The 27,303-nt window shown below is 36.7% G+C and overlaps 1 non-coding gene and 1 pseudogene across 1 annotated transcript; both read right to left on the bottom strand.

Annotated features, from left to right (window-relative positions):
- LOC142837845 (large ribosomal subunit protein uL2-like) lies at positions 1-27,303 on the bottom strand (annotated as a pseudogene).
- LOC142842747 (U6 spliceosomal RNA) lies at positions 821-927 on the bottom strand. Its single transcript, XR_012909428.1, has one exon. It is a non-coding gene; the product is annotated as a U6 spliceosomal RNA (small nuclear RNA).

The following is a 27,303-nucleotide window of genomic DNA, read 5'->3' as shown; positions in this document are numbered from 1 at the left end:
TTATTTTTCTGATTTTTTTTCCCCAAAAGGACACACTTTATTAGCTCCTGAGTTCTGGTTCTCCTTCTCTTGTACAGTTTTGGTTCCACGTAGTCGCCCAGTCCGGCAGGCAGCAATGAGACCCACTTTGCGTCTGGCAGGGGCGTCTCTTCGGATAGTGGACAGTTTGCCAATGTGCTGATGGTTACCACCTCCGAAGGGATGCTCTACGGGATTCATGGCCACACCGTGTACGCGTGGCCAGCAGTTCCTCTTGGCCTTGTACTTGTGGTAGACACGGCCAGCCTTCAAGATAGGCTTGTCAATTCTGTCCCCACCAGCCACAACACCAACGACAGCTCTGTCGGCCAAGGAAATGACCTTCTTGGACCCTGAAGGCAGCTTTCACTGGCGTTTTCTTGGTCTCGGGATTGTGGAAGATGACTGCGGCATAGTTCCGGGAAGGCTCATGCCAGCTTGCCCCTGTCCCCAGGCTTCTCCTCTAGACAATATACAATAGTACCTTTAGGCATGGTGCCCACGGGCAAAACATTGCGGATATTCAGCTGGGCCTTCTTGCTGCAGTACACAAACTGCCCAGTGTGGATTCCCTCTGCAGTGATGAACAGCTGCGTCTTCTTCTTAAACAGGCAGGGATCACGAAAAGGTATTTTGGCGAGGGGAGCTCTGTGACCAGGCCATGAATGATATCCTTTACAATGTCCTTAATGTAACCATGCCACTCGGCGAAGTTCACAGGTTGCAGGCACGCAGAGCCCTTACGGTGTTTCACCTGAGTGCAGAACACAGAACTGGTGCCTTTCCTCTGTCCTCCGCTCACAAAAATGTGGAACGCTTCACGAATTTTCGTGTCATCCTTGCCCAGGGACCATGCTAATCTTCTCTGTATTGTTCCAATTTTAGTATATGTGCTGCTGAAGCAAGCACTTTTCTGCAGGTTTTTTTTTTTTTTTTTTTTTTTTTTTTTTTTGGTTTTTTGAGACAGGGTTTCTCTGTGGTTTTGGAGCCTGTCCTGGAGAGACCAGGCTGGTCTCGAACTCACAGAGATCCGCCTGCCTCTGCCTCCTGAGTGTTGGGATTAAAGGCATGCACCACCACCGCCCGGCTTTTCTGAAGTTTTTAAGAGATGATCTATAGGTTCCATTTCAGGATAGTCTCTACACTGTCATCTGGACAACCTGAGAACAGTAATAATTCATGGACATAGATAAAAATATTGAGAGAGATGTTTTATATTGTTCTCATTTAACACATTGATAATAGTAGTTTTAAATATTTAGTTGTACTCTCAATTAAGAATTATGCTTGATTATAAAAGTTAAATATGAGTTAAATGAAAATGTCACAAGAATGTTTTATTTTTATAAATTATAATAAAATTGAGACTATTTTCCTGTAATGTAAAAAAAAAAATTACTATATGACTTTATGGTGTGGGAGAATTGTCTGTATTCTGTCAATAATGTTTTAAATAAACACTGATTGGCCAGGCAGGAAGTATAGGTAGTTCATCCTTACAGGAAGTAGAGGCAGGGAGATGAGAACAGGAGTATTCTGGGAAAAAGGAAGCTCCATTTCGCAGTCCTGTTTCAACCACCTAAGAAGCAAGATGTGACCTACTCTGCTGAAAAAGGTACCAAGCCATGTTGCTAACATAGATAAGAATAATGGGTTCATATAAGCTACAAGAGCTAATAAGAAGCCTTGAGATAATGAGCCAATAAGTTTTAGAACGTAGACTCTCTGTGTGATTTTCTTTGGGGGGTTACTGACTGTGGGAATTGGGCAGAACAGAAACCCCAACAAGCAACTGGGCTCTCGTGTTACAACTTTAGAATTTCCAGAAACTTTCTTGTTTGACAAAAATACCTCGCTACCATCTTTTTTAAACAAACAAGTACATAAAAATATATTTCTGTAGCAAATAAGTTGCTCTATTTAGGAAAATGTTCAGTAAATATTTTACATGTCAACCCTTCATGGAAGCTATATAAGCTTTACTTATAATTTCTTTGCATTTTAATTGTATAGAATTAAGTTAAAAACAATAGAAGCAATCCAAGTAAAGTATTTTAGCAGGAGATTGTGATGAGGCTTAGCTGCTGATAGTAAGACAGAATAGACAGACAGTGAAACTATAGGTTTATGTGAAAGAAAAGAAACCACATAAATACTGGGAAATCACATTTATTCCTTTCATCAGTGTAAAAGCAAGACTTCTGTTGCAACTAAAAATATTTGTGAGAGTGTTGCCAATATAGGAATATTACTCCCTCATACATAGCTATTTTATATAAAAATAGGAATGAATGAGGACTGGGACTTGAATGTATATGATGTGATATAAACCCTCCAACTTTTCCCAGATTATATTTTGAAATCTCCCAATGAAGAACATTACCATTGTTTATAGTGGAGACATTCTAACTTCTTGCAACCCATGATCCAGAGTTGTATTTTACCAACTGTAAATCCACTGGCTGTGTCTTGGGAGTCTTGTTACCCTTTTTAGGTTAGTAACAATCATTTGAAGACAGTAGCTTCAAAATCTAGCAATATAGTATATATGTCTACAGTGAACTGTGACTCTTGTATTTAGATATCTTACTTTCTTACCCAGAACCTCTTTCCTAATCCCTATCTTTATAATCTATGTTAAATGCCTTTTGTTAACCCCAGATCTGCTTTATACTTTCAAATTCAAATATTATTTTATGCAATGAAGTCAAGAATCTGGATTTCCTCAAGATAGGTCCCTAAAAGATTAAGGGAACCCCTCATGCCAACATGGGCTACAGCATGAAGCAACAGTTACTGGCACCATGCACAGACTGTATGCATACTATAAATAATCTTGAGAGGGAGAGGTCATATTGTATGGTCACAAGAAAATGTTTCAGTGACCATTGTAAGTTTGTGGTGGGTAAAATTTCTCTTAATAAGTATTTAGTTTGATTCTGTTACTAAAAATAATAACAACCAGAAAACTGAAACATAAAATTATTTAGAATTATAATCATGTAGTTATGACTACTCTAAGGAAGAATCATATCAAATTCCAAGCCAATCTAGGCAACATTAATTCCATGCCTCAAAATAAAACCAGGTAGGAAATAGGAATTCAGGTTACTATTAAAGTGCTTGCCCAGCAGGGGTGACTCTGGGTTCAACAACCAAAGAGCAAATACTGATTAAAATAAAGAGAGAAATGCAGCAATCAGAGTAAAAGTATAGTTTTATGGTTGATTAATTAATTGTGACATTATTTGACAAATATGTAGCAAAGTGGATTTGAGGGGGAATAATTTATTTGGAACTTAAGTTCCCATATAGAATCCACTAAAGCAGCAAGATATGACAGCAGAAACTAAAGGTGGTTGTTGTAGGAGTCCCCTCTCTGTGCTGTGATTAACATTAAGGAATAAAGAAACTGTCTTGGACTGTTTGTAGGGCAGAACTTAGGTATGAGGGAAAGACTGGACTGTATGCTTGGAAAAGGAAGGCAGAGAGAGAGAAGCCATGGAGCCACCAGAGTCAGACATGCTGGATCCCTGCCAGTAAGCCACTGCCATGTGGTAATACACAGATTAATAGAAATGGGTTAAATTAATTTAAGAGTTATCCAATAAGAAACTAGAGCTAATGGGCCAAGCAGTGTTTTAATTAATATAGGTTTTGTGTGGTTATTTTGGTTCTGGGTGGCTGGGATAAACAAGCGCCCCACCTTGCAACAATTGGTGCCCATGTGGCTAACTAAATCTATGTAAACCCTGAAAGGGCTTGAAAAGGAATTCTAGACAAAAAATAAACTACAGAGTTCAACATATCTTCTTGCTGTTTGCTGGTGGCTTCTCCTTTAAGAGAGATTTTCCTGATTCAGCCATAGCATGAAAAAAACCATGGCCATTTTAAAATGCTGGCTTTCTGAGCTCTATTCCCTGTGCAACCTCTGGCTCTTTTGGGAGATGGAGCATTTGAGTGGGGTTTGTTAGCAGACTGCTGCAGGTTGCTTTATGGCAGCATGGACTGGCTGTGTGCCTTGAGATGGAGCACTGTGCATGTCTCTCAGAGGTGGTGAGCAGCTCTACTCATAATAGACCACACTGAGTGAGCAGGAAATACTATATATACCATAATAATGTGATAGCTTAAGTGCTAGACTGGGCAGGCAAGCAAGCACTGCCATGAAACAAATTACTGATAATGCAATAAATACAAATCAAGGTGTATCATAGTGTTTGATAAATGTATGTAGACATCTTGGAAGAGAGAAGAAAAAGAGTATAGAGAGTTGTAAAATAAAGTTAATGCCTTAAAATAAGGTAAAATCTTTAAAGAGATTGAGTACAGATATTCATAGGTTAAAAAGAATAAAGAAAAAATAAGCCATTTTAAAACGGAAAATTCACAGAGAGTCTGAATTATATTTATTTTTGTGTTTTCTTTGAATTTTTTGACTGTGAAGGAACTAAAGAGAGAGAGACATTTCATTGTTGGAATGCTAAGTTAAAACAACATAAATGTATCTTGATTCCAAAATTTGGATCTAAGGATATGTTTCTTTGGGAAAGAGGTTCATCTTTTGTTTTCATAGAAGATGAGAACCTGTGGATTGCTCCCAGACCAATATGGTTTGATACACTGCATCCCCCTCTGAAAGGTTACCATAAACCCCCTCAAAAATTACTTCACCCAACTGCTGACTGAGATGAACCTAGCACACAGAATAGAGCATGAAATACCTGATTAACAGCATCTCCAAACAGCAGGAACTAGTATGAACATAACTATGCCCATATTCCCAGATATTGTTTATAATTGTTTGTTTATATTTAAAGGGGGATATGATATAGATTTGAATAATTTGCATTGATATGGATCTTGGTTTCTTGACAAAAATTTACAGTAAGTTTTGTTATATGGTAAATTTTATATATTTCTGCTCTTGATTAACGTATTGTGTCTGTGTAGGTCATTTAAAAATGCATACTTAAGAAATATAAGTTAATAGATAATCATCTGTAATAGTCAAGCTTATAGTCATGTTAGTTAGATTTTCCAGATGTACAGAGATATATTTCAGTTAGATAGGTGTTCTTCAAACCCTTCAAAGACTAAAGAAAATGGCATTTAAAATGTTTAAGAATGTAAGGCTTATATGACAGTCAGACACATCTGTTCCTGGCAGTACCAAGCTACTTCAAAAAGATAATGGGCATCGAAGAGGCTCCTTATGGAGTTTGTTAGCCATTTGTGCAAGAAACTGCTCTTGCCTGGCTGCAGAATCTGGACATGCAGAACCCACAGGAAAATGACTACAGTGCTTGCCTAAGGTGACACTGTTCTTCGGAGTTCCTGCTTCATGAAAGTATCTGCTTGACATTCTGCAGGACACAGAAAAACGACACACACAAACTGATGGCATAGGTGAAACTTCCTTAGAGATTACCTGCTTCATGGAAAGTCTGGGATACTATGGGTCTGTACTGATGGGTGCCCCAGCAGTACAGAAGAACTTAGGGTAACTTTCCAGGAATCGAGAAGTCTCTGTCAATTCTAGAGTTTTGGAAGTTGCTTACATTGCACTTCCTGTTTATTTAGGTAATATGTCCTTCTGGAGTCTCTATGGGGTTGAAGAATTTATAGTAATAGTTTTTCTTATTTATGATAAAAGATAAAGTATATATAAATATTGCAACTGTAATTCTTGTTTGATACCTGTTTTGTTATATGTAATATTACTTACGATGTTAAAGCTAAAACCTTCCTTTTTATTTAAACAAAAAGGGGGAGGTGATGTAGAAGTCCCCTCTGTGTGCTGTGATTATCATTAATGAATAAAGAAACTTCTTTGGCCTGGTGGTAGGACAGAGCTTAGGTAGGTGGAGAAATTGGAGTGAATGCTGGGAGAGGAAGGTGGAGATTGAGAAGCCATGGAGTCACCAGAGTCTGACATGCAGAATCTCTGCCACTGCCAAGTGGTGATATACAGAATAATAGAAATGGGTTAAATTAATATGTGTTATTCAATAAGAAGCTAGGACTAATGGGTCACACAGTGTTTTAATTAATATAATTTCTGTGTGATTATTTTGATTCTGGGTGACTGGGACAGACAAGTGGCCCCTCCTTGCAACAAGTGGTCAGTATATGTCATCCAAAGTCGGGAAGCACAGAGACTATTTCTAATTCTCTCCTTGTTATTCAGTCTGTGGGTCCACCCCACGAAGAGGTCTGTACTGTTCATATTTAGGACGAATATATGTTTCTATGGAGACTTAAAAGCCTATCAAGTTATCTATTACTTAAAGTAAAATGAAATAAACTGGTTTATTTACTTGTTTTATTTCATTTGGTAGTATATTTATCTTAAATACATTTTAAAAATTCTAGATAAAATATTTCCTGGCTTTTTACAAATGTGGCATATTTCTCAACTAAGCATAAATAATGCTTTTCTAGTTATAAGTTCTTTTCTTATGGGTAATTAGTCTTAACTCCATATTCTAATCATAATTTACACATAAAATATTATTTTCCCTTTACTATAATGTAATGCTTTGTAATTTTCTCTTTTCTTATATAAAGTTTATTGATTTTGGTTATAGGTTTAGTGAATTTATAGTTTGTCAGTTCTAAACAAATTAGTAGTTGTCTTAATCTAAGTTATTTTTTATTTAATATATAAATAAAACTCATTTAAAAACATTTTTATCATTTTATTGGTTATCCTGTTGGGTATGTTCTCATGTATTAAGGTTACACATTTTAAAATTTTAAACCTGCACATTCCTCAATGTGTGCTCCTTATTTTTGGCCTCTGCTTCTTAAATAATTTCTAGAGATAGGAAATTGTTCAAACATTTTGCTCTATTATTTATGTTCTGATGTACTGCGGTGCATACCTGTGTGCATAATCAGTCCAGAGAAGACGCTCTGGAGGCAGGAGTGATACAAACACTGACTCCACTGCCAAGGAATACTGAGTAAAAAGCTCATAGTTTGTACAGGTATATTTTGAAGCAAGAAGTGCTACTTTATAAAACTATTTTTTTGAGAGTGTCCATTTAAACCACATTATGAAAAATGTGCACGAAACATTTGATTTTTCCTGAAAATCTTCTCCATATGTTATATGTACGTTGTTTTACTTTATTTTGTTTAGAGTTTATCCTTTAAGTCTACATTTGCTTTTTAAGAAGACACTTATACATAAAAATTTGCGAATTTTTTTGTTATTTGGAAAGTATTCATGTCTAAAGTTTGACAATAAAAATCAACCACAAGTGTGTTACCATCTGAAAGATGTCAGCTTTTAAAATTAAATTTTAAGAAATTTATCTTTTAGTAGTGATGCAATAGTACAGTTGAATAGCTTTAATAAATAGAGTTTTGAATAATCTCTAGCAATTTTTATCTTTGAAAATTTTGGGTGATGTATTCCTATGGAATTTCTTCTAATAAAATAAGAAAAAAAGTATAAATATACCTGATCTTAAGACAGATATTATGTATTTCACTTGTAGTATGCATAGTTTTCTTTTGAAAAATAAATAAATCAAAGTACCATGGCTATAACAATAACTTAGAGTTTTTCATTATTCGGAATCACAACGAGGGATCCTGGTATTCAGTGCATCCAGCCATTTCTTACGCTTTATGAGACAAGTAATATTAGAATTACACAGTTCTTGCTGGGAGAGGGATGGGTACCATTAAGAAAAATAAATAGAACTGACAAAATAATTACCTAGCTTGTAGAAATAATTCTACACAATTAATGATGTTTTAAAGCAACAGAGCTTTTATTTGTGCAAAAAAAAAAAAAAAAAAAAAAAGAACCACAGGACACCATGAACTGATGAACTCTTTTGTGAACCTTGTACTTAAATTGCTTGTATTTAAATCAAAAATCCTTTCTTGTCATTGTTTTTTTTTTCTGATGGTGAATAATATACCTTTTTATACTTTTAAAATATCTGTTTCCTTTCATTATCCTTTACTAAAGAAAAATCAACATAATAAATATACTTAACACGATAATCTTACTTACCTTGGATAAACAAGAAACTATTAGCAATAACCATCATATGTTTCTTTAGCAATCACATCTCTATGAATTATCTTCAAACATATAAATATAGGAAGAAAAATATTTTCATTTCAAGTATTATTCAATTCAAAAATCAATTTGATGCTATTTTAATTACGTTTTATAAGTTATTTTGTTTTTTGCTGTTTTAAGTGTCCATAATTCAAAGTAGAAGAAAAATTGTCTGTTTTGAAAAGATAGCTAAAATGTGGACTCATGAAAGTTAGTGATCTTTTTATCAATTTTTAAAATTTATTTTACATACAGACCGGTTTCAGGTCTGTAGTAAGAGGAGCAGGGCCACATTCCCAGTGCCCAGCTAGCTTAACCCCAAAATAACCACACAGAAATTGTATTAATTAAATCACTGCCTAGCCCATTATGTCTAGTCTTTTTGGGTTTTTCTCTCTCTTTTTTAATTAATTAATTTATTTATTAAAGATTTCTGCCTCCTCCCCTCCACCGCCTGTTATATCCCTCCCCCTACCCCTAATCAAGTCCCCCTCCCTCATCAGCCCAAAGAGCAGTCCAGGTTCCCTGCCTTGTGGGAAGTCCAAGGACCTCCCACCTCCTTCCAGGTCTAGTAAGGTGAGCATCCAAACTGCCTAGGCTCCTACAAAGCCCATACGTGCAGTAGGATCAAAACCCAGTGTCATTGATCTTGACTTCTCCGCGGTCCTCATTGTCTGTTATGTTCAGCCAGTCTGGTTTTATCCCATGCTTTTTCAGACCCAGTCCAGCTGGCCTTGTTGAGTTCCTAATAGATCATCCCCAATCTCTCAGTATGTGGGTGCACCCCTTGCGGTCGTGAGTTCCTTGCTCGTGCTCTCTCTCCTTCTTTTCCTGATTTGGACCTTGGGATTTCAGTCCAGTGTTCTAATTTGGGTCTCTCTCTCTCTGTCTGCTTTCATCGCCCTATGAAAGTTAATCTCCAGGAGGATGACTATATGTCTTTCTTTGGGTTCACCTTCTTATTTAGCTTCTCAATGATCACGAATTATAGGCTCAATGTCCTTTATTTATGGCTAGAAACCAAATATGAGTGAGTACATCCCATGTTCCTCTTTTTGAGTCTGGCTTACCTCACTCAGGATAGTGTTTTCTATTTCCATCCATTTGCATGCAAATTTCAAGAAGTCATTATTTTTTTACTGCTGAGTAGTACTCTAGTATGTATATATTCCATACTTTCTTCATCCATTCTTTCCGTTGAAGGCCATCTAGGTTGTTTCCAGGTTCTGGCTATTACAAAAAATGCCGCTATAAACATAGTTGAGCATATACTTTTGTTTTATGATAGGGCATCTCTTGGGTATATTCCCAAGAGTGGAATTGCTGGGTCCAGTGGTAGGTTGATCCCGAATTTCCTGAGAAATCACCACACTGCTTTCCAAAGTGGTTGCACAAGTTTGCATTCCCACTAGCAATGGGTGAGTGTACCCCTTTCTCCACAGCCTCTCCAGCAAAGGCTATCATTGGTGTTTTTTATTTTAACCATTCTGGCAGGTGTAAGATGGTATCTTAAAGTTGTCTTGATTTGCATTTCCCTGATCGCTAAGGAGGTTGAGCATGACCTTAAGTGTCTTTTGGCCATTTGAACTTCTTCTGTTGAGAATTTTCTGTTTAGCTCACTGCCAGAATTTTATAATTGGGTTGATTAGTTTTTTACAGTCTAGTTTCTTGAGTTCTTTATATATTTTGGAGATCAGACCTTTGTCAGTTGCAGGGTTGGTGAAGATCTTCTCCCAGTCAGTGGGTTGCCTTTTTGTCTTAGTGACAGTGTACTTCACTTTACAGAAGCTTCTCAGTCTCAGGAGGTCCCATTTATTCAATGTTGCCCTTAATGTCTGCGCTGCTGGAGTTATACGTAGGAATTGGTCTCCTGTGCCCATGTGTTGTAGAGTACTTCCCACTTTCTCTTCTATCAGGTTCAGTGTGTTCAGACTGATATTGAGGTCTGTAATCCATTTGGACTTGAGTTTTGTGCATTGAATCTATAGATTGCTTTTGGTAGAATTGCCATTTTTACTATGTTAATCCTCCCAATCCAAGAGCAAGGGAGATCCTTCCGTTTTCTGGTATTCTCTTCAATTTCTTTCTTCAAAGACTTAAAGTTCTTGTCAAATAGATCTTTCACTTCCTTGGTCAGATTTACCCCAAGATATTTTATACTATTTGTGGCTATTGTGAAAGGTGATGCTTCTCTGATTTCCCTCTCTGCTTCCTTGTCCTTAGTGTATAGGAAGGCAACTGATGTTTTGGAGTTGATCTTGTATCCTGCCACATTACTAAAGGTGTTTCTCAGCTGTAGGAGTTCTTTGGTAGATTTTTTGGGGTCGCTTATGTATACTATCATATCATCTGCAAATAACGAGAGCTTAACTTCTTTCTTTCCAATATGAATCCCCTTGATCCCCTTATGTTGTCTTATTGCTAGAACTTCAAGCACTATATTGAAGAGGTATGGAGAGAGTTGACAGCCTTGTCGTGTTCCTGATTTAGTGGGATGGTTTTAAGTTTTTCTCTGTTTAATTTAATGGTAGCTGTTGGCTTGTTGTAAATTGCTTTTATTATATTAAGTACGCCACTTGTATCCCTAATCTCTCCAAGACCTTTATCATAAAGGGGTGTTGAATTTTATCAAATGCTTTTTCAGCATCTAATGAAATGATCATATGTTTTTTCTTTCGGTTTATTAATATGCTGGATTACATTGATAGATTTTCGTATGTTGAACCAGCCCTGCATCTCTGGGATGAAGACTACTTGATCATAATGGATAATTTTTCTAATGTGTTCTTGGATTCGGTTTGCCAGTATTTTATTGAGAATTTTTGCATTGAGGTTCATAAGTGAAATTGGTCTGTAATTCTCTTTCTTGGTTGGGTCTTTGCATGGTTTTGGTATCAGGGTAACTGTAGCTTCATAAAAGGAATTTGGCAATGACTCTTTTATTTCTATATTGTGAAATACATTAAGGAGTATAGGTATTAGGTCTTCTTGGAAGTTCTGATAGAATTCTGCATTGAAACCATCTGGTCCTGGGCTTTTTTTGGATGGGAGATTTTTGATAACAGTTTCTAATTCTTCGCTACTAACAGGTCTATTTAGATCGTTCACCTGGTCTTGGTTTAAATTTGGTATATGGTACTTATCTAAAAAAATGTCCATTTCTTTTTGCATTTTCCAGTTTTGTGGCATACAGGCTTTTGTAGTAAGATGTAATGATTTTCTGAATTTCCTCTGTGTCTGTAGTTATGTCCCCCTTTTCATTTCAAGTAAGATCAATTTACTTGCGTGTTCTCTCTCTGTCGTCTAATTAGTTTGGATAGGGGTTTGTCGATCTTGTTGATTTTCTCTAAGAACCAACTTTTTGTTTCACTGATTCTTTGGACTGTTTTCTGTGTTTCTATTTTGTTGATTTCCGCCCTCAGTTTGATTATTTCCAGTCTTCTACTCCTCCTGGGCGGGTTTGCTTCTTCTTTTTTTTTTTTCTAGAGCTTTCAGGTGTGCTGTTAAGTCCCCAATGTAAGCTTTCTCTGTTTTCTTTAAGTGGGCACTTAGTTATGTCTAGTCTCTTATTGGCTAACTCTCACATCTTGATTCAACCCATTTATAATAATCTGTATAACACCATGAGGTCGTGGCTTACCGGGAAAGATCCTAACCTGCGTCAGTCTCAGACAGGAGATCCATGGCATCTGCATTCAGTTCTCTTTTCCCCAACTATCTAAGTTCTGCCCTATCAAAAGGCCAAGTTTCGGTATTAAAACAATGAAAGCAACACATAGAAAGAAGGACTTCCTACACCACACCTTCTTTCTCTCACTCTGTTTTCTCCCTACACCTTTTATCTAAACCCGCATCTACCCTTTCTCCTTTTACTCCTACCATTCTTTAGCAGATATGGCCAGGGAACTTCACAACTTAGTTCTTCATACATCAATGCAGAACTCCACTTGATTATGCAAGGATCTAGACCACAAGATTTTGACCCTGAAAATTTTGGTGTTAAATTGATGGTATTCATTTCTATTCCCATTAATTAGGAATAAAGCAAAGATTCTGCATGATTTTATAGAGAGAAGGTATCTTCAAGGCTATACGTAAAGAGACACTGACATTTTCACTTAGAACACTTAATGAAAATCAATTTGTCATGGTTGTTTCTGAATTAACCCCTGAAGGTCTCATGTCCTGGGAACCCCTTCAATTACAGGCAAACCAACAATCAAAAAATTTAAAAAAAAAAAAACCTCCAACATTAATTTGATTGTCTACTGATTCTCACTCTTTATATATTTGTATTGGTTACTTTATCATTACTTCAAAGTGATAAAATACCAGCACAGAGCAAATCAATGGAGTCAGAGTATATTTTCACTCACAGATCAAGAGTGTAGTCCCTTATAATGGAGAAAGCATGGTGGAAGAGGTGTTACTCAGTTGGCCATGTTCAATCTTCAACCAAGAAGCAGAAAGAGAGGCATTATAGAACTTTTGCTATACTTGCTTTCTTTCACCTTTTAGATGGTTCAGAATCAGTCTGTGTCATGGTATCCACATTTAGGAAGGTTCTTACTACCTTAATTAGACTGATATGTAAATTCCCTCACAGACCTACCCAAAGATTTATTTTCAGGTGATGTTAGATCCTGCCAAACTAATAATCAATATAATGTACTGCAACTATAGAGAATGTAGATTTATCTCAGCAAGGGAAAAGCAGATAAACTCTAGCCATGTAGCTGAGGGAAAGCATAAGATAATGGGTTTAGTCTACTGTTAGCAATGTCTGTTGCAAAGGGATTTGTTTTCCTTTTCAGTCTTTATATTACAGAGGGCAGTACTCTTTCTCAGAGAAGAATTAAAGAAATATTAGTGAAATAAAATTAATGCATAGAAATTTTGCTTCTGCTTTGATCTTGAGGAAAAAAAATCACTGAACAGATGTATTGCTTTTTGTCTGGTGCTCTCAAAAGCTTTTGTTCATGAAAATGCTTCTAATATTTGATTTGAAATTATTAGTAAAGTCAGTTTTCTATCCTAATGCTCATTCTCCTCAGTCACAATTAATTAATTGGTCTTGTTTTCAACAATGTAACAAATCATTTTCTCTTAAACTGACCATTTGAAATTACACTTAATCACAGCCTCTTTATTTGACCTTGAAAGCTCCCACATTAGCTGACTTTATGAGATTTAATTAGCAGAAGCTTTAGTTGAAAAAAAAAAGGATGCTGGATTCAGATGCCCTGTGTTTTATCTCTGAGGTATTCAGTGTATTTAAAAATGTCACTTAAACTCTCTGGACCTAATTTCATTATCTTCCAGATTTGAATACAGCACATACCCTGTCTATTTGAAAGGGTTCTGTTAAAGATGCAACTCAGCAACGTAAACAGAGTAATTCAGAATAATTATTCTTGGTAAAGTGTAATAAGAATCTCATATCTATTGGGTGCAATGCAAAGCCTCAGTGAAATTCGGATTTCAGGAACTTCATATTATGGGTATTCTCATCATCTCATTGATAAACATAATTATGGAGCCAACTGGGTGTTGGAGGATTGGGTCTTTAATAAGAATGTCTTGCTGGGCAGGAGTGACGCAGACCTTTAATCCCAAGCAGGTGGATCTTTGTGAGTTTGAGGCCAACCTGATCTACAAGAGCTAATTCCCAGACAGTCTCCAAACTTACAGAGATACCCTGTCTCAAAAAAAAAAAAAAAAAAAAAAAAGAAAGGAAGAAAGAAAGAAAGAAAGAAAGAAAGAAAGAAAGAAAGAAAATGAAGGAATGAATGAAGATTATTTTATGATGGGAAACTGATCCAGTTTATGTAGTAATATTTCATTTATATTTTAATAAATAAAGCTTGTCTGAAATTCAGAGAATAAAATAGACACACTGTTCATTCCAGACCAGGCAGTGGTGACACACACCTTTAATCCCAGTAGCCACACTATTTGCCATAGAATCTGGGTAGTAGTTGTACATGCTCTTACTCCTAGCACTAGAGAGGAATGTAAAATGGGAGCAGACAGCTCTTATAAACAGTCTCATTCTAAGATTTCTGGAGGCAGGATCACCCTTTCAGAATGAGGTAAAGGTAAAAAGTCTGTGGCTGGTTGATTTGTTTTGCTGACTTTCAGGTTGAATCCCAACTTCTGTCTCTAAGATTTATTAATCGTGCTACAAGTTTAGGAAACAGTCTTTTTAAATACATTGACATTGCATGTTGAGATGTCCACAATTAAAAAAATTAAGGGGAAAATATACACATGAAAGACATACATGCAATAGTTATATACATTTGGAGTTTGTCATTTAAACGGATTTTTCTCACAGCATGAGGTAGGCCTTTTTGTTTCTTTGTAACATTGTGTTTTAGTTGACTAAAAGCACTGATACTCAGATGTGATAATAGAACAGAAATTAAAGGAAGAGAGAGCAGAAGACTAGTAGGAATACAAAAACATTTAGGAGTCTTAGAGCACTGACTTTTCAAGATGTCTCTAGAGCCACATAGAATAATTCATCATCTCAACAAGTAGAGAAAGACAAGAGAATAGTTGGGACTAAACCTCCTGTTTCTATTTCAGCCTTATGGTTCTATTTTTTCCAGCTTTATGTATCCTTAGTATAAATTCCGTTCCTTCAAAGGGCCTAAAAATTTCTTTTTATAAAGAGCAAAGTCTAATTTTATTAATCCTAGTAATATTCACTACCTTTGAAACAGGCATTCTGAAGGTATACTGAACTAGTACAGCATATATTAAAATTTTTACAGTAAAGTATCTAGGAAACATCTTGATTAATGCTTACTATATGGTAACACAAAGAAAACAGAAGATTGGGGTCTTGACCTTCAAAAGGTTGAACCAAATGTCAAGTTTTTCTTATGATAGAATAATTCAGATTTTTCAGACAAAGGCAGAGGACAAGAAACATCCACAGATGCTAATAAAAATCCCCATTGATATGTTCTGGAAATGGATTTCTCACCCACAATGAGGTCAATAGCTCAAAGGAAAAATAAAACCTTTAATCAAAATTTGGGATATATAGCAGAAGAATCTTGAGTTCTGTTTACCAGATGGGACTGAAGGAATTAGTCTGTTTCCAGAAGCCATTCATGTCTTCCTAAAACGTAAAAGAGTTTCTTAGAAAGTGTAGGGGCATGAGCCATCATCTCTACAGAGATGTCCTCAAATAAACCTCTCCATTTACTACAGACATGCTTGTCTGAGAACTCTTGATTTTTTTTTTCTAAGAAGAGTTATCAAGTCACTAAAGATATATCTATAAATTCATAAGACCTATTAAGGATCAGGAAGATATTGAATGATGTGTAAAAGACCCAGAAATTCAGAGGATTCAAGTCAACAACAAATTGCCATGGTAGAAGTAGGGCACAGGAAGAAAAACAGTATCCAGAGAGAATGAGAATGGATAGTTACCACCCAGGTCTTATTTGAGGAAAGGACAGGATAGATAATTAACTCAAGTCACCTACTATTTTCTGATTAAGAGATATTTGATATCACTTATATTCAATAGTTAACTGTTTATGTTTACAGCTAGAGAGATTTTTCAACTCTTAAAAATCATTGGTGCCCTTTTGGAGGACTGGGATTAGATTCCCAGAACTAACCTTGAGGAGTAGCACTTTGTAACTTCAATGCCGGAAGAATTTGACACTCTTCTTACTTCCATGAGAATCCACACACATGTTCATATGCCCAGATTAATAGACATACACACACAGATACACAGACTTACAAAAATAAAATAGAACACCAACTAAATCACTTTGAAAAGTTATTTTGTCCTAAGAGAGGCATACATGGATCTAATCTACATGGGTAGTAGAAAAAGACAAGATCTCTTGAGTAAATTGGGAGCATGGAGACCTTGGGAGATAGTTGAAGGCAAAAGGGGAGGCAGGAAGGGGAGCAGATAAAAATATAGAGCTCAATAAAAAAATCAATTTAAAAAAAGTTATTTTATTTCATGGAGTGGGTCTTAAATCTATCAGTATTGTTTGCTAATCCAGCAAGCTCTGCACCACTATTGCACTAACCTATTTTAGAGGCAAATCATCATTACAGATCAAACAATTTGCGTTTGAGTTTGTGTTTACCTTTCGAGGAACCTGAGACTAGATAGCCCATAGACTTAGGGGACATCCAAATACCATTGTTGTGCTAAATGAACATAGCAATAAAATGACTCCTGAAGGCTCTCTGATATCCTCACAGATCAGTGCCTTGCTCAACCATCATCTGAGATTCTTCCTCCAGCTGAAGATGGGAACAAACAGAGATAGGTGGTCAGAGGAAGTGCAGGCTATTGCTGACTATTTGAGGGTCCAACCCCCAGAAGTTAGCACCAGGTTGTGTGAGAAAAATCACAAAAGCAGCAGGTCCTAGACTTTTCTATCTGAGGAGTAGACACCTTTCTGCTGGTAACCTAAGAAAAAAGGAACAAGCACACACTTTCTTGATAGTAAGCTTCTCCTTTACTTTAACTTAAATAATCTCCCTTTTTAGACAGTTCTCTTTACATACAAGCATTTATTATTCCTCTGCCCAGTGACATATTTCAGTATGCATCTCTTTTCCCATGACTACACAACTTTCTTTTACATACATTTCCCCTCCAGATCTCTTTTGTGTACAGTGTCTTTCTCCTTGCATCCACAGAGTCACAGATGTCCACACAGTCACAGCTACCATCTCATTTACATATTCTCTCACCGTGCAGCACGCTACACAATTCCTAGCTCCAGCTCCTCTGTGTAGCAGTAGTTCCTACACCCTGCTCTCTTTCTCACACTCATTCACAAACTCATTCTATATCTGTCCTTCATTCTTTACTCGGTCTCTCTCCCTCATTCATACACTCATACTTCCTTCACTCTTCTTCATCTCTACATTGTCTCTCCTACACCAGCCTTCTCACAATATTGCTGCTCCTCTCTGCTGCTTCTACCTTGTCACAGCCAAAGTCTGGAATATTAGAGGTTGATTTACAGGGTCCGATCTAAAATCTAAACATAAATTAAGTCACATAGTTTCTCTCAGGCTAGGAATGTCACGATGACCCATTCATGTAGCTCTAAGCTGTTTAGAGTTCCCAGACAGAAAAAGATGTTGTAACTCAAGACTTAACAATAAAAATTAGTTAGCTAGACTTTGAACAGTAAGGAGTATGTACAGACTAAAGTTGCTTTGAACTCTGACTTTGAATCAGCAAACAACTCCTGGGGAAATGATCTTGTGTATGTGTCTCTAGGAACAACCAAAATGCTTTAAATCTGCTGAGGTCTTGGCTAATTGTATAAAAGGTTGTTTTTTTACTGAGAATTTTCATATGTCAGTCTGAGTTATGAAAAAATATCCTAGTATTATTTCTGTTCATCAATATCATATAACTTAAGCAGAATCATAATGTAAATCATCCACAGCTATATGTGTGCCCAAGAAATGGAATGTATACATGAGATAAACACACAAGCAGGGAGAATACACCCAAAACTATTAATTATTACAGAAGAAATGAAGATCTTAGGGGAGAAATGAAGTGACTCATGAAAGAAATTAGAGACAGTAAAACTGCTTTGCTCAACCAGTGACCACATAACTTTGCCAGGTGGTGCTCCCCATGTGTCTGATGGATCGGCTTCCTGAGCAGTAATTGATACCTGCTGTATACACCTACATCAGGGAGTGAGAAACTTTAAAACCCTCAGCCCTAAATGGGATATGTGCATCAAACTGCTTTCCCCGGGGCTCAGGAAACCAGGCAGAAATATGATAAAATTTGGGAATGAAGAGCACCAATGAAACAAGGCTTTCTAAATAGACATGAACTGTTACAGATATGAACTGACAGAGGTAAAACTCGGGATAGCCAGATAACTGGAGGAAGAATATTCCATAACAAGTTCGGTACCAAGCCGGAGACAAGGAGCACCAAGGATCCCTTTGACTTTAAGTTCCTTTGGAAGTACAACCTTATTAGTATGAAAACAAACAATATATAGCTTAAATCATGGCAAACAGTCATGTAGCTAATGACAGTGGAGATTCATTCAATCATCTAGGAAGCCAAAGCTCAGACTGAGTTCATTGTATGAGATAATTCACCACACTCAGCCCAAATAAGGGATGGGCTTACTTGTAGCCCACTGAAAGCCTTGGGAAAGCTATTGTTATTTGCTCTGTCAAATATGAAAGTACTCAATTCACAATAAAGGTTAGCTTGCTCTGAATCAACATGGTTTGATTCCTTATTGACCATTTATTAACAACTCTAATAATATCTGCTGAAACTATGCAACTTTTGCAACTGTAGCATGATTGTAGACCCTGAAAAACAGCTCAATGGGAAAAGGTGCTTGGCACAAAACACTGAAGACTGGAGTTTAAAATTTGGAATCCATGTAAAGGCAGAAGGAAATAATTGGCTCAACAAAGTCATCCTCATTCTCTGACCTCCACACATCAACTGTGGCATGGCTGCAGGTACACACACACACGCACAAACACACACACAGAGTCTTATTTAAACCTATGTAAAATCCATAGTGTAAATACTGATGTAAATAATGCCATATAGTTATCAATCAGTTACTTTTCCTCACAGCTGAGACGAAATACCTGAGTAAAGAAAGGAAGGACTGGTTTATCTCTGCTCACAGTTTGAAGGTACAATCTTCAAGTCAGGGATCTTGCAATGGTAGGAGCATCAGGCCGTTGATCACAGTGTATCTACAGGCAGCGAACTGAAAAGAATGAAAATGCTCACCTCAGTTTCTCTTTACAGTTTTCAGAGAAGCTCATGGAATAGCACCGCTCTCATAAAGGGAAAATCATCGCAACTCAACTCACCTAGTTCAGATAAAGATTAAACTGATTTACACAATCCCTCTGCAATATTCTTAGAGCTTTGTCTCCTAGGTAATGGGCAATGGTAGATTTAGTCCAATTCATAGTTGGTGTAAACTACCATATACTACATAAAGCAGGCAAAGAACTTGAGCTAGTTTCTTTTCCTTCATTCTTCCCTTCTTTTCTTTGTCTGTTCTGTACTTTCTTTTTTTTTTTTTTTTTTTTTTTTTTTTTGAGACAGTGTTTCTCTGTAGCTTTTGAATCTGTATTGGAACTAGTTTTTGTAGACCACGCTGGCTTCTAAATCACAGATATCCGCCTGCCTCTTTCTCCCAAGTGTTGGGATTAAAGGTGTGCTCCAGGACTACCCGGCTCCAATTTCTAATTAGTAACAGGACTCACCTATTACACAATACCTTTCAGCTTGCATTAGTTTCTGATATATTTTGCAAATAATTTCATTCTATACTAAGAATTTTTTTATTTCTTTAATATTTTTATAAAGTACATTTTTATCAACAGTTACGTTGCAAAACTCTGAAACTCAGTGGAAACTATTCAAGAAAGAGAATATGAACATTAATAATACTAAACACAGAGAGTTTTTCTTTTCCCAAACAACTGCCTCTCCCATAAATTTTTTAAAAATGTTAATAATTTAGATTTTTTTCAATAAAATACTGTTATCTTTTTCTTTGAATATGATTTAATAAGAACCCAATTTTAAGCTACACTCAGAGTTTTCAGGCAAACCTCATTATAGTTAGCTCAAGGTGTTTCTTACCATTTTCCAAATTCTCTTTCAATTTGACTTCCAAGTTACAGAAACACTAGTGTAGCAACTTTGTTTTGAAAACAGTGAAGTGAAACAATAAACTTGATAAATTAATGCTTGAATGATGTATGCTCATGGTCTGACTGGAAAGAATTAAAATTATAATTCCATAATATAAGGAAAAATTTAAAAATATTTCTTGTGAAAAGTGATCTATGTGTTTTCTTAATTGACAGGAAAGTAACTTTAAAACTTGGGTATTATGTAACTAAAGTATGCAAGTTTAGAACATGATATTGATTCACTAAAACTCAACAAATATCACTTTTAATTGATTTTTAACAAAGTGTCTGTTGTTCTGGATGTTCCAAAAAAAATGAGCCTGTAAAAGCAAACATAAAGTGTTACCAGCATGTTTTTCCAAATCAGTGACTCCATCAGTAAATTTGACATCACAGAAATCAAAATGAAGTACTATTTATATTTTATAATTATTTTATTTTATCTAACTAACAAACATTTTTGCTCAACACACACATATTTGTGTAAGCACATGCAGACATGTATATATTTGATCATGTGAATAAGGGTGATCAAGGAAACCCCAGTTATAAGGAGGAGACATTATTTGCCTCTCTAAAAGAACATGTCTGGCACCCGAGGATCACATGGAGACATTCTGCACATGGAGGATCACATGGAGACATTCTGCACATGGAGGATCACATGGAGACATTCTGCACATGGAGGATCACATGGAGACATTCTGCACATGGAGGATCACATGGAGACATTCTGCACATGGAGGATCACATGGAGACATTCTGCACATGGAGGATCACATGGAGACATTCTGCACATGGAGGATCACATGGAGACATTCTGCACATGGAGGATCACATGGAGACATTCTGCATTGGAGGTGTGTTTAAAAGGACTGGAGAAATGCTCAGTGGTTAAGAGCACATATTTCTTTCTTTCTTTTTCTTCTCTCACATATTCTATCTTGACTGCAACTTCCCTCCTTCCTCCCTTCTCAGTTCCTCCGCTCTTAATTCCTTTTCTTTTTCCATTCAGAACAGGCAAGCCTTTCAGGGATACTGACCAAACAAGGCCTGTTAAGTGAGAAAAAAAAAAAACAAACAAAACAGGTATCTTCACTCTATTAATACTAGAGAACACTCTACTCAGTAGGAGGAAAGAGGTCCCAAAAGCAGACTATAGAGTCAGGGATAACTCCCACTCCACACCCCCATTTTCATACACACACAATGTAGGATTCCCACAAGAAGACAAAATTATACAACTATCAGAGTGCCTAGGTCAGTCCCTTATAGCCTCCTTAAGTATGGTCCAGTTTTTTTGAGCCCCTATTACCCCAGGTTAGTTGAACTCTGGGTTCTGTTGTGCTAACCTTGACCCATCTTGCTCCTACACTCTTTCTTCCCCCTCTTCTGCAGGATTCCTGGGATTCCATCTAATGTTTGGTTGTGGGTCTCTGCATTTCCTTCCATCAGTTGTTGGAAGCATCTCTGATGACAATTATGCTGGGCTCTTGTCTATGAACATACCAAATTATCATGAGGGATCATTTCATTGACTAACTCATGCTGCAATCCTCAGACCTGGAAAGGCTAAGTAACAAGGAGGAGTTAAGGCAGGAACTCATGAATCTCTCTCAGAAGGGGAAATAGAACAGATATCACAGATAGACTGGATGGGGGGCAAGAACAGAAGGGATCAGTTGAGGAGGAGCATAGAGGGAGAGTGACTACTATGAGCGACAAGTGGAATTGAGGGGTATCTCGACGACAAACCAGAAACCAGGTGCAATGGAAACTCCCAGTAATCTATGAGGGTGAACCTAACTAAGATTCCTAGGAGTGGAGGATAAGGAGCCGGAACTGGCAATCTCCTTTAACCAGGAGGAACTTCCAACTGGGGCACCAACCAAGGCACAAAACCTTCAAACTACAATTTGTTCTCTGTACAAGATGTGCTGGCGTCAAGATGGTGCAGAAATTGTGGAAGTGACCATCCAACGACTGGTTCAGATTGAGATTCATGCCACAAGAGAAGGAACCTACCTGGAGGGCCATGAACCCTGGGCAAAACAGCCCAGAGACCTAGACAAAAAAAAAAATAAGAACATATATTTGTTTTGAAGAGGATTTGTGTTGTGTGGTATTTTGTTTGTTCTCTGACTTTTCAGGTTCTTCCCCACCAAATATTTGACTCCCCATTCTTTATTGATGAGCTTAATTATAATGCTTCAAATTTGAGTTCAGTTCCCAGCAACAACAGAGTTATTGACAAGTGACTGTAACTTTAGTTGCAAGGGCTAGAATTCACTCTTTTGTGAATTTTAAAATTCCATGGTCTCTTGCATTCAAAAAAGCATGTTCATACACTAGCACAAGCACACACACACACACACACACCACAAATAAACATATATTGTTTTGTGTTTTTCTGTGATTTCTGTGTATGTAAATATATTTGTCTGCTCTCTTGTTTTTTGGGTTTTTTTTTGATGTTTAATTTGGTACTTTTTTCTTCTGTTTGTGTGTTCTGGCTTGTATGTTTTATTTATCAGGGTAACAATAAATTAATAGTAATAATATTTAGTAATAAGAAGAAGAACATGTGTTGTTATTATATGCCTATGTGCAGTTTAATGATAGAGAAAGAAATGATGTGGATTTCAGTGAGTTGGTAAGTGGTAAGGAGTTCAAAAAGGGGAAATCATAATCAGAATATACTATAAGAAAAAACATATTTTCAATACAAGAAAGAAAATGTGTCTAAATTGCAGTGGAAGAGTCAATAAGTGTGGATGATAGAGTTAAATATTTATGGGATGCTGTAAATTAAATCTCTTGTAGGCATCTGTATAAATTTCTGTTTTTATTTGTAATGAGATAGAGAAATATTTACTTTTGAAAAATAGTATCATTGCTCAACATATAGACTAAAAGCACCAAATAATTTTATGCTGTATTGAGAAACAGAATAAAAAGTAGACAGAAACTTCAAAAAATAATGTTTGCCAGTGATGGACTACTTGCCGCTCAAAGTAATAACTCATGCCGGGCGGTGGTGGTGCACGCCTTTAATCCCAGCACTCGGGAGGCAGAGGCAGGCGGATCTCTGGGAGTTCGAGGCCAGCCTGATCTACAAGAGCTAGTTCCAGGACAGGCTCCAAAACCACAGAGAAACCCTGTCTCGAAAAACCAAAAAAAAAAAAAAAAAGTAATAACCCACACTAAGACTCATGCATGAAACCATAAGTATACACGAAGTAACAATAAAAGCAAAGAACGTAGGAGGCCAACATGAGAGACCAAATGTAAGATGGTGTTCTAGTTTAATTTCTGTTTCTATAATAAATTATCAAGATAAAAATACATTTTGTTGAGCAAGTGCTTATTTTAGCAAACAATTTAAGTCTATAGTTCATCTCTGTGGAGAGGTCACAGTGTCAGTAGCTCGAGTCAGCAAACATGCCACATCAAGTTAAGAAGAATGAGAAGGCAACACACACATGCTTGTACTCATCGGAATTTCTTCATTCTTAGGCTGTTCAAGACTTCGTGTAGACAATGGTTCTCTTGGTACTGGGCTGGTCTTGCAACATTAACTAAATTAATTAAAATCATTTCCTACAGAAATGCCCACAGCCATGCCTATGTAGACAATTTCTCATTGAAATTGTCTTCTCAGTTTTGGACAGCTGATAATTAAAGCTAACCAGCATGGTGGAGAATGGGAGAATCCCACAGGGCTTCCTGCCAGCTACAGTACAAATTTAAATCAGAGGCAAAGTGCATGCATGTGGTCATTTATTTTTTATTTTACATACCAGTCCCAATTTCTCCTCCCTTCTACTCCTACTTCCCCTACCTTCTCCCATCCCACAGAGAGGATTAGGCCTCCCATGCATAGTCAAGATAGCCTGACACATCAAGTTTAGGCAGGACGAAGGCCCTCAGTTCTGTATTTAGGCTGAGTCAGGTATCCCTCCATAGGGAACCAACAGCCAGTTCACACACTAGGAATAAATCCTGGTCCCAGTGCCAGGGGCCTCACAAACTGCTAAAACTTCACAACTGTAACTCCCATTCAGAGGACCTAGTTCAGTCCTATGTAGGTTCCCCAGCTGTCAGTCCAGAGTCAGTGATTGTCTTTTTCTCCTTTAAAGTGGGATCCTTGTATGTCTCTTTTAGGTCTCAAATTGTTATCTAGCATCTCTGGGAGTTGTGGGCTTTAGCATGTATTCTTTCTTTTTGTCTAATATCCACTTATGAGTGAATACATACTGTGTTTGTCTTTCTGTGTCTGAATTACCTCACTCTGTTTTTTTTTTTTTCTAGGTCCATCAATTTGCCTGCAGATTTCAAGAAATCATTGTTTTTTTTTTATCGTTGAATAGAATCAAAGATAATAAAGGATGATGATGGTTCATACCATTGTCTTCTCAGTGCCGATTCTGGAAAGGGATAATACTAGGATTGCTTCCAAATATTTCTGAGAAATGGAGCCTTGTTTCCTACAAATATTGCAAAGTACTCATTGCCCCAATGTCTTAGCACTATTAATGGCAGACAAAGCACATATAGAAAATCAGAAACTCAACTATTAAGTTTTACCTTCTCTCAGTTTATAAATTGCTCCTTAATAGCATTTCAAAATTTGTTCTCAAATCTAACTGACAATTGTGTCTTCATACTTAGATTTTGTTTGTTCCCTAATTTTAGAAGTGCCTGTGAAGCAAGTGTTATGTTTCCTCTGCTCATTTTATGATCCTTCATATCAAGTTCAATGACCTAAATGATGCATTATAAGAATTTTTAATTAAAAACATTTCTCATAATGGAACATGGGGCCTCATATAATAACATAAGAGATGTGCAATCACAACTGACAAGGTCTGAAGATTGCATCAGAGTTACCCATACCCATATCGGGAAGGTGAGTAAGAGAGCTCATCAGAGATGCTGAGGAGAGAGACAATTGGACATGATCCCTCTATTTCCCGTTAACAGGCTGGACACACGATTAGGTTGGTTCTTCAGTTATTTTCTGGAAAACATGCAGATATTATAAGTAACTTGCTATCCCCTGTTTCATACTGAGTGTTGCTTGCCATCATAAATCTTTCGTGTTCAAGCTTTTTTTTCAAAGAGTATGAGCTTTAAAACTTTTAGTCTATTATTCAAATAAACTTTAGCAAAGGCCAAAGCAATCATTTGGGTCATTCCGTTTAGGTGGTTTCTCAAGCTGATTCGCTCAGGTCAAACACAGAGGTTTTTCAGTGGTGCATTTATTTTTTTTCCCTTCCCTGATTTAATTTTCTCATCATTCCACTTCACATTGCCTATGTAAATGAAGCTGTCATGCTATAAGCCAGTTTCCCCTTGTCTATCTCCTCAGTAAGAGCTTCAAAGTACTAAAAAGCTGAAATAGCTACAAAAGAACAATTAATTTGTGCAAAATCACAGAGGCACTGCAGGTATTAAAAACACTACAACAAGGCTTTTATCACTGAGTGAAACAGCATAGCATTAAGCTAAAACCTAATAGGGCTGAACATGCAGCACAATGATCTAGTTAATAAAGGAATCTCAAGGACACAGAGAACTGGAGTAACGGGATTTGGATGGAAGCAGTCATTTCAAATAAACATCCAGAAAGGTACATATGAAAAAAAGTGCAGATTATGGAAGGCAAGTTTAGACCAGTACATAATATTATATCTATTTTTAGAAAAAGTTCCATTTTTATGGAAACTAATGTTGAGGACTCTGATAATACTCAGTGCTGTAGTGTGTATACTTGTTGACTGGGGTTTCGCTGACAATGTGATATTTAAAACTTAAGTCTTTGAACAGTAAAAATTGGTGACATATCTAAAACTCCCTAAGAGCATAATGTTAAAACCTAATCACCAATGTCACTGCCTCCTGTGTTAAAAGAGCAATGGAAACAATTAATTTAATCATCAATTGTTTATTTAATAGCTGCTCTTAGCACAAAACTGTATTAGGTGCTATGGGCTGGAAAAGAAGTTAAACTATTGCAGTAATTTCTAAGTAAACACATTATGAGCTTCCAGAACAAGATAAAGAAGAATGAATATTCAGTCATGAGGCAAATACAGGGGCTGCATTAGAAATTTAAAAAGGAAGCTAATTTTCTGTTTTAAACTATAATGAATACACACATTTCTTTTTTGGTTTTTACCAGATATATCTGAATTCAAATTTCTGGATCTCCATCAATATGCTCTATGTTTTATGCCAAGATTTGTGCAAAGATTCCTGGGTTCACTCTTTCTCATCTGAGAACCATACTAAACTGAACTAAATATAGAGAATATATTTTTTAAAAGAAAGGACAGCAAGCAGCTCTGAGTATACCAAGTGATTACAAAAATACAAACAGACAGAAAACAACAACAGCTAAAAACAGAGCAACTAAAATAGATGGAACAAGCAGTTCCAGACAGAAAGGAAACACCAATAAGGTTTTTGCAGAGAGCAGAGAGAAATGCAATATGAACTCAGTTTATCCATATTAAAAATGTTAAAATAGCATCAAATTTATGTTCAATATATTCATAGTGCAAGATCTTGGAGGCAAGACCTGATGCAGAGGCAATGGAAGGGCACTGCATACTGGCTTGCATTCCCTCTCTTGCTCATTCTACTCTCTTATAAAATCCAGGATCACCTGCCCAAGGATGGCATAAGTCACCATGTCCTGGCCCCTCCTTATCTGATCATTAATTTAGTAAATGGCTTACAACTGAATCTCATGGAGGCATTTTCTCCACTGAGGTACCATCCTCTCTGATTACTATACCTTGTGTTAAGTTGACACACAAAATCAGCAAGTACGGGAAACATTTTTATTCAACTACCACATTCTATTCCCTGTCCCCATAGGGTTATAGCCATATCAAAATGCAAAAATTTACTTAGTTCAATTTTGAAAGTTCCCGTCTTTTACCACATACAATGAGCAAAGAACTTATCTCTGCTACACTTTCTGGTGCTCCTATTACCCCTCCTCACACTGTACTTTTTTTTTTCTTGCTCAGTTTACTCTTTTCATTAAGATCTGCATAAGAGTGACTGCTAATAACCACATGACACTGTCAAAACTAGGCTTTCTTGAAATCTCCTCTGTCAAACCGATTGACTCAAAACTCTTCAATTCAGGCAGACATTTTGGACAAGATTAGAAGGCAGATTCATTCTTTGCCAAAATATCATGAGAATGGTCTCTACATTTGCCTCGGAAAGCTCTTGAGCTGGTCTGTCATTTTTCTCTCAGCCCTAGTGTCTTCCAGGTTACTACTAGTATGTCCCATTAAGACCTACTTAAAGTGTTCAACTTCTTTCCTCACCCAAAGTCTCAAAGTTGACATCCCACCAACAAACAGCATGGACCGGCCTGTCACAGCAATATTCTGCACATTGATAGCAACTTCTGTCTTAGTCAGTGTTTTATTGATGTGCAGAGGTGCAATTACCAT

This window comes from Microtus pennsylvanicus, chromosome 1 (genome assembly GCF_037038515.1).
Source record: "Microtus pennsylvanicus isolate mMicPen1 chromosome 1, mMicPen1.hap1, whole genome shotgun sequence".
NCBI classification, from domain to species: Eukaryota; Metazoa; Chordata; class Mammalia; order Rodentia; family Cricetidae; genus Microtus; species Microtus pennsylvanicus.
This window is presented reverse-complemented; position numbering and strand designations above follow the sequence as displayed.